General features: G+C 34.9%; 1 long non-coding RNA gene and 1 pseudogene across 1 annotated transcript; one reads left to right on the top strand and one right to left on the bottom strand.

Moving 5' to 3' along the window:
• The first annotated feature begins 215 nt into the window (after positions 1–215).
• LOC125254760 lies at positions 216–3,432 on the top strand (annotated as a pseudogene).
• A 3,256-nt stretch (positions 3,433–6,688) lies between these two features.
• Positions 6,689–11,809, bottom strand: LOC125253684. The gene is made up of 3 exons (XR_007181524.1): positions 10,529–11,809; positions 8,269–8,324; positions 6,689–6,747 (listed from the first exon to the last, which is right to left on the bottom strand). It is a non-coding gene; the product is annotated as an uncharacterized LOC125253684 (long non-coding RNA).

The following is an 11,809-nucleotide window of genomic DNA, read 5'->3' as shown; positions in this document are numbered from 1 at the left end:
ATAAATCACAATGTATCAGGGTTCAATTTACATTGGACAGCAGAAGTGTTATGTGTGCAGCTTAAGAGATGAGGCGAATACAGAAATCCACAATATAGGCTTTACTTATGGGAGCAGAACAACAGCGTTACTCACAGTAGACAAACAATATAACAGACAAGGAGTGCAGGGAGTGAGTCCAACTTAAAGGGAGCGTTGATGAGAACAAACAGGTGATGGGAATCCGGGGAGATGGCAGGAAGACTGATGAGGGAAGTGCAGGCAGGTGTGAAGAACAGAAGGATGCTGGGAACTGGAGTCCGGGAAGGCGTGAATGTAACAACAAGAGGTTCAAAGTTAAGTTGTAATCTTTTTTCCTGATCTTTACAAATAATAATAGGCCTATTTAACTTCTGATTTGACTGGAATGTCACAAATTTGTGAGTATTAAGAACTATAAGCAGATGAAAAGAGATTTAAGGCTAAAGAAGTTGTGTTGTCAGCCAATGGCTTATTAATATTGATTGGTTTGCAACAGAGATACCTTTCGAATGACTATTTTGGATGTGGATGGCTAATTTTCACAACTTCATTATATTGAGGGAACAACATCTATTTCTCATGGCCACGAGTTAAATGTGTAAACAACCTGCACAACCATAGCAACCTGGAATTATCAGAAATGGATAAGTCTATAATAATATTTATTTTTAATTAAGAAGGAAAAATAAGAGTGAAATTAAGGAATGATTATAACCTCATATATATATATATATATATATATATGAATGTTTTTCTCTAATACACACTGCTCACAATTAATCGTACCCTTTTATTCAATACTTTTTGCAACCTCCTTTTCCCCCAAGATAACAGCTCTGAGTCTTCACCTATAATGCCTGATGAGTTTGGAGAACACCTGACAAGAGATCAGAGACCATTCCTTCATGCAGAATCTCTCCAGATCCTCAGATTCCCAGCTCCATGTTGGTGCTTCTCTTCAGTTCACTCCACTCATTTTCTTTAGGGTTCAGGTCAGGGGACTGGGACGGCCATGGCAGAAGCTTGGTTTTGTGTTCAGTGACCCATTTGTGTGTTGATTTTGATGTTTGTTTTGGATCATTGTCCTGATGGAAGATCCAACCACAGCCCATTATATGACTTCTAACAGGGACAGTCAGGTTTGATTTTTTTATCTGTTGGTAGAATCCATGATACCATGTATCTGATCAAGATGTCCAGGACCTCCAGCAGAAAAATAAGCCCACAACATTAAAGATACAGCAGTATATTTAATTGTACACATGGGGTACTTTTTACCCCTGTGTGCACCAAACCCATCTCAAGTGTTTGCTGCTAAAAAAGCTAATTTTTTGTTTCATCTGACCATAGAACCCATCCCGTTTGAAGTTCCAGTAGTGTCAGTTACTTTTCAAATGTTCTATGGTCAGATGTAAAAAGTAATCAAAATCAAAAACTTTTAAAAAAAATTTCAAGAAATCAAGTAAAAACAGACAAACACTTGAAACACATTGATATACTGAATTTGATACATGCATAGGTCTGTATCATGTAGTCTGCTATGCCATATAATGCACTTCATGTAATAAGATTTCACTCCATACGAAACTTCAAAAAGCAGTTCTTCTCTGCTGTGAAATAGTGGTGTATGTTACAATTTTTTCACATCACTTTGGGTGTTCCTGTACACACAGGAACCCTGCATCTTCCCTTCTTATAATACATTATGGCCAATGTGAGGTATTGTCCAAAACATCCTCGAAAAGTACCCCTTATCGCACAAAGTTGCCCTGAGGCAACGAAAAGAAAAACTGAATTTCTGAACATGCAAAATATGCAAAAAAAAAAAAAAAAACTTTATAAAACCTGACAAAAGGCTTCTCTTCATACACACACACACACACACACACACACATACACACACACATTTTTATGTACAATTCATGTCATTTTAAATAAGATTACTAAAGCAAATAATCTTTCCTTCTTCTCACACCATGTGCTCCTGTGACCATGTGTCAGAACAGGACATCTCACCTTTAAATGGTGCTTGATAGTGACTCCCACACCTTACTGAACTGTTCTTTGGTACTTTCTCAACCTTTCTAATTGGTTGCAATCATTTAAAGAAAAATGTACAAAACATAGGGCTTAAGAAAACTTTCCGTTGCCTGAGGGCAACGCTGTGCTGTAGAGGGTTATTATGGTCAAACAACATTTTTTTTTTCTTAAAACCGACTTTTATGACAAGTACTCATTTCGGCTAGGTAACTGACATTTTGTGAATCTTACTGTGATGTTAGTTAGTTGGCTGGCTAACTTTTCTCACACATTGAAGGTTTCCCAGAGACAAAGAGTTGAGGAGACAGTGAGAAGTAGCTATAAGAAGGGAAGGTTTTTCTGCACGTGAGTTTTCTCTGCTATGCAGTGAGCACTACAAGCCGGAGGATTTTGACAGGACAGGTAAGACTGTCAGGATTAGGGATGGAGCTAAACCATTGGTCTTCTGTTTCCCGACTCATCTACAAAGAGTAGGTTTATCATCTCTAGATTATAAGGATTTAATAGCTTGCTTTTATTACCTTTTTAGCCCGTTGCAACCAGGGCTACACAAGCCTCAAGGAAAGCTAAGATCCTGTCAGTGGACTGTTCTCAGCATTTCCAAGATCTGATCCTCCTCTGCCTAATGCTGTGAGTATTTGTTCTAGTTAAACCCAGAACTGCTGTGAGCATTATGGCACAGGTCATTTTCAAACTTCTCTGTCTCTTTTTTTTTTTTGACGAAATCTTGATGAAAATTTGTCATATTCAACACCAGCATGTTTAAGAATGCAAGCCAGCAAGAAGAACATTGTACTAGCTATTCATCAACCAGCTGATACTGTGTGTCATGTGATATAAACATTACTCAAAACATTTTCATCCTCCTTTCTACTAAGACCACAGCTATGCATTACCTGCATCTCCCACTGGTTTAAAGACCAGACTCTGTGAAGCTTTGGCTAGGGTGGAGAGTCTGGAGCGGGAGATGATGAATTTGAAGGACAGAGAACAGAGGGGAAAGAGAACTGTGCATGATCTTCTTGAGGATCTGAAGGGGAAGAACCTCATAAATGAGGACTTGAAAGAGAGGCTCAATTTCTGGTAAAAATAAAAAACAACAAAAACAATTTATGCATATCCATATGCATCTCCATATGCAAAACTTTATGCATATCTTATGTGTACACTTTCCCATTATTATTATTATTTCCATTATTATTGCAAAAACACTTACTAGTTAGTCTGTTATAACTGAATTTCAGATCTTCCGATAGACCTCTTGTCAAAAAAAGGCCATGAGTACACAAAAGAACAGAGGGAGTTTGCCCTCACTCTTCACTTACATGGCCCAAAAGTCTATAACTATTTGAGAAAGTCTCTCCATCTCAACCTCCCACATCCACATATATTACAGAGGTATTCTTCATTTAATTTGATTGCACAAAATGGTTTAATTTCATTAACTACTTTTCATTTTACAAAGGTGGATGAGTTGTGTAGATTCCAAACCTGGCCTCAACATGATAATGTTGATGTTGTTGAAAAGACGACAAGAGGAAGACCCAGCTAAATATGGATGTGTAATTCCCATGTTGGATGCCATGGCTATCAAATAACATGTTCATTACAATCCTCATACACAGAAAATGTCTGGATTTGTGGATATGGTGGATGGTATGAATGTAACTGATGTTGCCACCGAGGCTTTTTTTATGGTGGTTGGCCTACCTGACCAACTCTCTGTCATCAGATACATAGAAGGTCTTACTGTAATTGTGCATGCCTTGGAGGAACTGCATGAGTGTGGAATTAGAGTGGTGTGTGTCACAATGGATGGACATGCCTCCAATATTAGCATGTGCACCCAACTCAGTTAAAGGCAAACCCTCTTGAGCCATTAAGAACCTTTTTCGCACATCCAGTGACTGGTGAGAAGGTGTTTGTGATTATGAATGCTTGCCACATGTTGAAGCTGGCTTGGAATATGTTGCAGGCTTACAGTCCAATAACCAGCAGCACTGGCCAGATCAACTGGACATTCATTGTTCATTAGATGATGTTCAAGTCAAAGATTGACTGCATGTAGGTAACAGACAACCACGTGCATTTTGATTCCCAGAAGATGAAGGTGTCTGGCTGCACAGACGCTCAGTCGCTGTAGCTCTACGCACATTGAGAGACCTTGGCTATTCACAGTTTAAACACTGTGAAGCAACGGCTGAATTCATTGAGGTAATATTATGCCAAAATGGGGATGAATCAAATGTTTCCTCTTGATGCAAACATTTGCTTTTAGATGATTGACAGGCTCTTTGACATAATAAACAGCCGCAATCCACGTGCCAAAGGGTTCAAAAGTCCCCTTGGTTCTTTGAATTGGAGTGATAGAGTTCTTGTTGAGAGCCAGGAAATATTTGATTAGTTTGGTGAAAGATGGAAGAAAGATGGCACACCCCTTTAACAAATCAAAGAGTTTATTTAAAATTGTCAAGCTTCTGTTCATGTGAAGAGTTCACAAGTTCATGCTATCATAAGTTCATATGATGCTCTTGATTCCTTGTTCTGATCTATACACTGACACTCTTTGTTTTTTCAGTTCTTACAGGTGGCAAAATGGTATGTATGGCGCTATGTTCATATTTTCAAGCCTTCCCAGTTCTGGTCTAAAATTGTTCCTAGTTGGATAAATGTCCTAGAGGTAAATCATTTGCTTAAAAGTTCCTCACCCTGTCACTACTTTATACTCTTAAGGAGCATGCAGTAATTCTGCGATATGCACCATATTTTATGTACTAGGAAAAAACAATTATCAACCAGAGACATTGTAATGGGGTGGCTTCTTGGGAATCATCCCTGAATGTTTTCTTAAAAGCCCCAAAGTTTTTGGCTTTTACAAATAACTTTGTATCATTTGCTCTCAGTCTCTCTAACTAATCTTCTCTACAAGAAGCAAATGTTATATTATTAGAGCTATCTATTGGTCACCGCAATAGCATGTCAATGTGTTGTCACATCAAGACCATTTACAACTTTCAGTGAACAAAATTACATTGTACTCTCTTAAGAGTATCTTGATTTTGGCATGATCATATTGACAAAACATTTTCTTATGAAGGTACCTGACTGTCATAGGGTTCATCATCAATATTGACACCCTAATGTTGATGATTCCTGAACAGCTACGATTTCAGTGGTACATCTGCACTTACCGATTTAGCCAGGATCACTTGGAGCTCCTCTTCAATTCAATTCGGGCATCAGGTAGGGATTTCAAAAATTTAGAAATGATAAAAATATGGTCAGATCAACGGAGCGGTTCATTCGCCAGTCATCCTCCGGGAAAGCCGTCAGAGTGTCTTTGATCAATCAGTTTTTCTGAGCTGAGATTGGTTCGGAGGATGTGTTTTTTCTCAAGGAGCACATTCAGGAAACACAGTTTGGAATTGACAACCATCATTTTTCTCTCTTGTCATTTGCTGTGTCTGTCTTTCAAACTGAGGACGCACCACATTGCCAAACTGAACACTCTTACACAATGAAGTGGCAACTCAAGAAAAAAGCTCTGCAAAGCAGTTCGATTCAAAGGCTTTTAGCTCTAACTCCCTGTGACCCTACAAAGGATCAGCGATTTTAGATGATTGATGGGAACTATAGCTTTTTATCATTATTATTATTATTATTATTATACCAATACTATATTATTATTGTACTAATCACTATTTAATTTATTATTTTTATTATTGTCTATATTAATCTTCAATTGGTTACATTGTATTTGCTATTATTATTATTATTATTATTATTATTATTATTATTATTATTATTATTATACCAATACTATTATATTATACCATTTGAAATTATCAATCTATTATAGTTATGCTATTACAGGTGCTGGTCATATAATTAGAATATCATCAAAAAGTTTATTTATTTCACTAATTCCATTCAAAAAGTGAAACTTGTATATTATATTCATTCATTACACACAGACTGATATATTTCAAATGTTTATTTTTTTTAATTTTGATGATTATAACTGACAACTAAGGAAAATCCCAAATTCAGTATCTCAGAAAATTAGAAAATTACTTAAGACTAATACAAAGAAAGGATTTTTAGAAATCTTGGCCAACTGAAAAGTATGAACATGAAAAGTATGAGCATGTACAGCACTCAAAACTTAGTTGTGGCTCCTTTTGCCTGAATTACTGCAGCAATGTGGCGTGGCATGGAGTCGATCAGTCTGTGGCACTGCTCAGGTGTTATGAGAGCCCATGTTGCTCTGATAGTGGCCTTCAGCTCTTCTGCATTGTTGGGTCTGGCATATCGCATCTTCCTCTTCACAATACCCCATAGATTTTCTATGGGGTTAAGGTCAGGCGAGTTTGCTGGCCAATTAAGAACAGGGATACCATGGTCCTTAAACCAGGTACTGGTAGCTTTGGCACTGTGAGCAGGTGCCAAGTCCTGTTGGAAAATGAAATCTGCATCTCCATAAAGTTGGTCAGCAGCAGGAAGCATGAAGTGCTCTAAAACTTCCTGGTATACGGCTGCGTTGACCTTGGACCTCAGAAAACACAGTGGACCAACACCAGCAGATGACATGGCACCCCAAACCATCACTGACTGTGGAAACTTTACACTGGACCTCAAGCAACGTGGATTGTGCGCCTCTCCTCTCTTCCTCCAGACTCCGGGACCCTGATTTCCAAAGGAAATGCAAAATTTACTTTCATCAGAAAACATAAATTTGGACCACTCAGCAGCAGTCCAGTCCTTTTTGTCTTTAGACGCTTTCGACGCTGTCTGTTGTTCAAGAGTGTTGTATTATATCAAGAAAATGCAATTACCCTGCCTCCTTGTTAAGGTTTTGGATGTCTGTTGCTACACATTTGGCCAATGTATTAAATATTAGGCATTGCTTATAATATTATTGTTATTTATATTTGTTTGTTTCTAAGAAATGTATTGTACTGTATGGCCAGAGATGTACAGTTATTGCTATGTGTGTGTGCCTGTTTATGAGGAGCAGAGCTGGACTGCAGCACACAGAAGTGTGTGTGGTTCTATGTGAGTGTGCTCAAGGACATAGAGAACTGTGGTTCTACTCCTAGAACCTTATAAGGACATCAGCCATCTTGGCTGAGTTTACTGGAGTCCAAGGACACAAAAGCCAGACAGCTTGCACCAGCGAGGCCTTGAGAAGCGTCTGGAAACTTTGGGAAAGTTGCAACGTACGTCAATCAAGAAGATAACGTAACGTCTGTGATAAACAACACGAGTATAAAAGACTGATGAGCTGATTGCCTCTTTGGATACTGATACGTCAGTACCCCCGACGCCTAGAATCTGGGGGGTAATCTGTAACAATATGTGTTGGGAAAATAATCTTAAGTGACATGGTAATTTAAGAAAACATGAATTGAAAATATGATAATTGTTCCCGGAACAGTCGGGATGATTTTAGAGTAAAATAGGTGTACAGGTTAAAGAGTCTGTGAGCAGAAGCTCAGACTCAAAAATGTAACAGCGCTGTGTGTAAGATTGTCTCTCACACTGCACTGTCTGAGGAGCGAGAAGAGCTCATAATTCATGCTTAAAGACTGGAAAACAATAGTTGTGATAACTGAAGGGAGGCACCGACTACAAAATAAGTCAGGTAATTTTTCTTTTAATAGAAAGTTAAAGAAAGTTTAAAAGGAGTAACAATACTGTAGTATTGAAAGAATATAATTAAAAATTCCAGACAATGAGGATAATGGAAGATATATTGCCAACAATAAACTTGTTAAATACCAACGCAAAAGGAACTAAAAAATAAATAAATAAATAAATAAATAAATAAAAATAATAATAATCTAGGATGAGAAAAGATGATGTGCCAGGACCCTCTCAGCTATCCGTACTTCAGTATGAGAAGGCTGCAATAGGGAGAGATTTATGAGTCAAGGTGAGACAAAGCCAGAGGAGTTAGAGCTTGTATTCAGAGCTTAAGTTTGACTCTGATACCGGTGATAATGAAAGCAGAGAATCTGATATATTATATTAAAAAAAGTTAGACTACTGTAACAGTTGACGTAAAAGTAACACTTTAAATATGGAATACATCATTTAAAAAGATGGAATACAAATATTCTGATATAGTGAGAAATAATGTAGGATACTTAAGAAAAAAAAAAGAAAAGGGCAAAGAAAGTTGTGCCTAACAGAAATTTGACTTACGGACAGATAAAGTCAGCTCGGTGTTCACCCTTAACCGTATTGCTCAAACCGAGGGTCTAAAATGGGAAACAGATTTTAATGCACTAGGAACAATAAGTGGAAAAGTAACTAAAGTTTTAGAACTAGTAATATTGTCATAAAAAAAGAAAAAAAAAAAAAAAGAAAAATGGATTCTCAAAAGAGTTAGAGAAAGTAAGATGCCAGCAAGGATATCAAAAGCCAAGAGAGTGAGAGAATTTTCAGAGTCCAGATAAAGAGTTGGAAAAAGACCAGAGTAACAGTGGGATTTTGGTGATTCCAGTCTGGATTTTAACCCTTGGAGTTCAATGACGACCAGAATAGTGTACAACAAAGAATATTGGAATTAAAATTGTAAATATAACTGTGGTTAGTAATATTTTAATTGTCAGTAAATTAGTAAAGGACATTATAATCATATAGTGCTTATGCGGACAGGAGAAAAATGCCCCTGCAAGACAGACCTGTATCAACTGAAGTTTAATTAAAGTAATGAAATTAAAATAATAAATTAAACAGGTTATTATTGAAAGATATTAATGGATAAAAGAAAAAGTTATTTTCAGATAATATAACTGTGTGTAGTAATAACTAAATTTTCAAATTACATTTGTATAGACATAAACTGGCTGTTGAAAAATACCAGAAAAATAAAGGGCAATAAATTGAAAGAAAAACTGAAGCTTAGCACGATCTCAGTTTGTAACATGATAATACAATTTAGAGAGAGTTAGTAAAAGTTAAGAAAAGGATTTAAAAACCAAATCAACAGGAGACTACACTAAAAATAAATAAAGTTAGTAGATTTGTTGGACAATGTATATAGTGATGGGGAAAAGGCTAAAAAAAACAAACAAACAAAAAAAAACATGCTGTATAGCCTAACATATTGCAAATCTAAGGTTACTTTAGTCCTTATTAAAAAGGAAATAATGACTATACAGCTGGGGAAAAATGCTAATATGATAGAGTAACTTAAAACTTAAAAAGTGATTAGAAGTCTGATTAAGTTTAGAAAAAAAAATAATAATAAGATTGAGAGTAGAAAACTGAAGCAACTTCAGAATGATTGACTAGAAAAGCCTAGAAAAGTTTAGAAAAAGGAGAGATTGAGACTCAAATACCACAGGTTTTCTACAGGAAAACTTTGCTAGCAGGTAAGAAAGAATATGATTTTTATTTTGCTAAAATAAAATATTGAATTACTGATATTACAGGTTATACAATTTATTAGCAGTAAGAAATTGTAAGAGATTTAGTGATTAAAACAAGTAAAGAAGAAAAAGAAAAAAGTTATAATTGGCAAAGCATAATTAAAACCATAAGATCCACCTATACATGTGAAGTACTATGATTTTATTTATACAGAAACTGTATTTTTAAAGTCAAAATTATATTGTAGAATTATTAAAGAGGTTAGGAAACCTGATACTAATAGCTAAATTCAAAGAGAGTCATTTAGGGTATAGTGACTAAGTCAAGTTTAATGCTTTAAGCTGAAGGAAAAAGCCATGATAGAAAAACAGAATAAGAGATGGAAAAGTGATCTTAAATAAATTTAGATTACAATGTTAGGTCTATACCTAAGACTTTTAGGAAAAAGAAAATGATTTTACTTAAATAATAATAATTATATTAATATTATTAGATTTAAAAGTAATTTTAATTTATGAGCTGGGTTTTTTAATGGTAGAAGGTATTAAAATGAATTAAATGTCCATCCTTCCAGCCTCTAAAGTTAGCCAAGGAAACACTCTGGATGGATGGTAGTTGAAATGTGTATTTAATCAAATGATTTTGAAGTCTTTTATAAAGAATAAAATGTTTAAAAGCTGTAGAGGTTGTACTCAAATTGCTTAGGAAGTAAAGTTTGAGGATACATATAAAAATCATGATTAATGCTTTAAAATTAAAAAAAATAAAAATAAATAAATAAATATATATATATATATATATAAATGATTGATGTGGTTGAGTTTTTAGCATTTTGACAAATACACAGTTTGTAAAATATTACAAAATATATATAAATTATATAGTTTAATGGGTTACATTAAAATTAGGATAGTCGAATGGCAAAGCCTATTCACACTTGAGGATGATTAAACTAGACAGAATTAAGCAAAAGAAGTGTTAGTGCGATTAAAGGAGATTTTCTAATGTATACATTAAACAATAAAACATTAGACAATAGATTTGAATATTAGTACAATAGGATATCAATAATAGAAAAAAGACATACCTGTTTGAAAAGAAACTGGCAATAGAGAAAATCCATTGTGCTTGATTGTTTTTGTTAATAAAATGTTAGCAGTTCTTTGTAAAAGATATTCCAAGCTGAAAAGTTGGGACCAAAGTCAGAAGCTCATATGACGAAGATTTAAAAAGTGCCTCAAATACAAAAATTAAAATTAATAAATGGTAATAAAAGGAAAATAGATATCTTATGTTGTAACAGCTGTCAGTGACAAAAAGTTAGAAAAAGGAAAAGAAAAAAAAAAAGAGATTTGTTTAAAAAGTATAATTGTTGGTAAAAAAATATGTGCACTGAAGATTTAATTTTGAAGCAGGAGAAACAAGCCGAGATAAGAGAGTCATTTCCAGGCACAGCCCAGAACGCAGAGCTCACGGGAGTGTCAAGGTCACTCTGTAAAATGAGGAATGAGAATTTTACCAGACATCCCAGCAAAAGTGTAAAACTATTTTTAATGGGAAAAAAATAGATTATGCCAAATTAAAAGGTAAATAAATTGGACTGATTCCTGATTTAGTTAAAATGTAGAAAAGTTGTGAGGACTTAACCTTTTTACCCAACCAGACAATTCTAAAGAAAACACAGTAATATCTGTGGCAATAATAAAGCTTGAATGAGAGAGGGGCAGTACTAGGAGAAACAGAACGTAATAATAAACAAAAGACTTATGAACAAGTTTGTGACCTAAGTGAAAATATGATTGAAGTTTGACAGATAACAAGATACATATTCCTAAATGAGGACAGACATATTGAGAAATAGGATTACAATATTAAAAGGTATTAAAAGATATAACTGAACTATAAAGGTTAAAGATATAAATGAAGTATAAAGGAAGAGTAGGTGTATATATATATGAGAGTATAATAACAATATATGACAGAGTGAATCAAATATGGAGGTTATAGATAACAAGGAAAAATATATTTAAATAATTAATTAAGTGGGTTACGTGGTTAATGGATTTTTAGACTGACAGTCACTGGAGTTGCATGAGTGCATTCTCAGTGCTTGGTCGCACCAGGAAAGGAATTTGTTGTAAAATCTGTGCCAAATTGATATAAGGATGATCCACTGAAGCAGCCAGAAGAAACAAAGAGAGATAGAGAAAGAAAGAATGGATCACCAGAATGAAATTTGAAAATTTGCAAACATAACAAAAGCATTTGTCATTTTAAATTCAGAAGAGATAGTGACTGCTTTTGTTCTGACCACGAAACAGTTGTAGTATATTTTAGGGAAATAAAGTTTGAATATTGATTAACTGAA

The sequence above is a fragment of the Megalobrama amblycephala genome, linkage group LG19, assembly GCF_018812025.1.
Source record: "Megalobrama amblycephala isolate DHTTF-2021 linkage group LG19, ASM1881202v1, whole genome shotgun sequence".
NCBI classification, from domain to species: Eukaryota; Metazoa; Chordata; class Actinopteri; order Cypriniformes; family Xenocyprididae; genus Megalobrama; species Megalobrama amblycephala.
The sequence above is the reverse complement of the archived record's forward strand: the minus strand, read 5'-3'. Positions and strand labels throughout refer to the sequence as shown.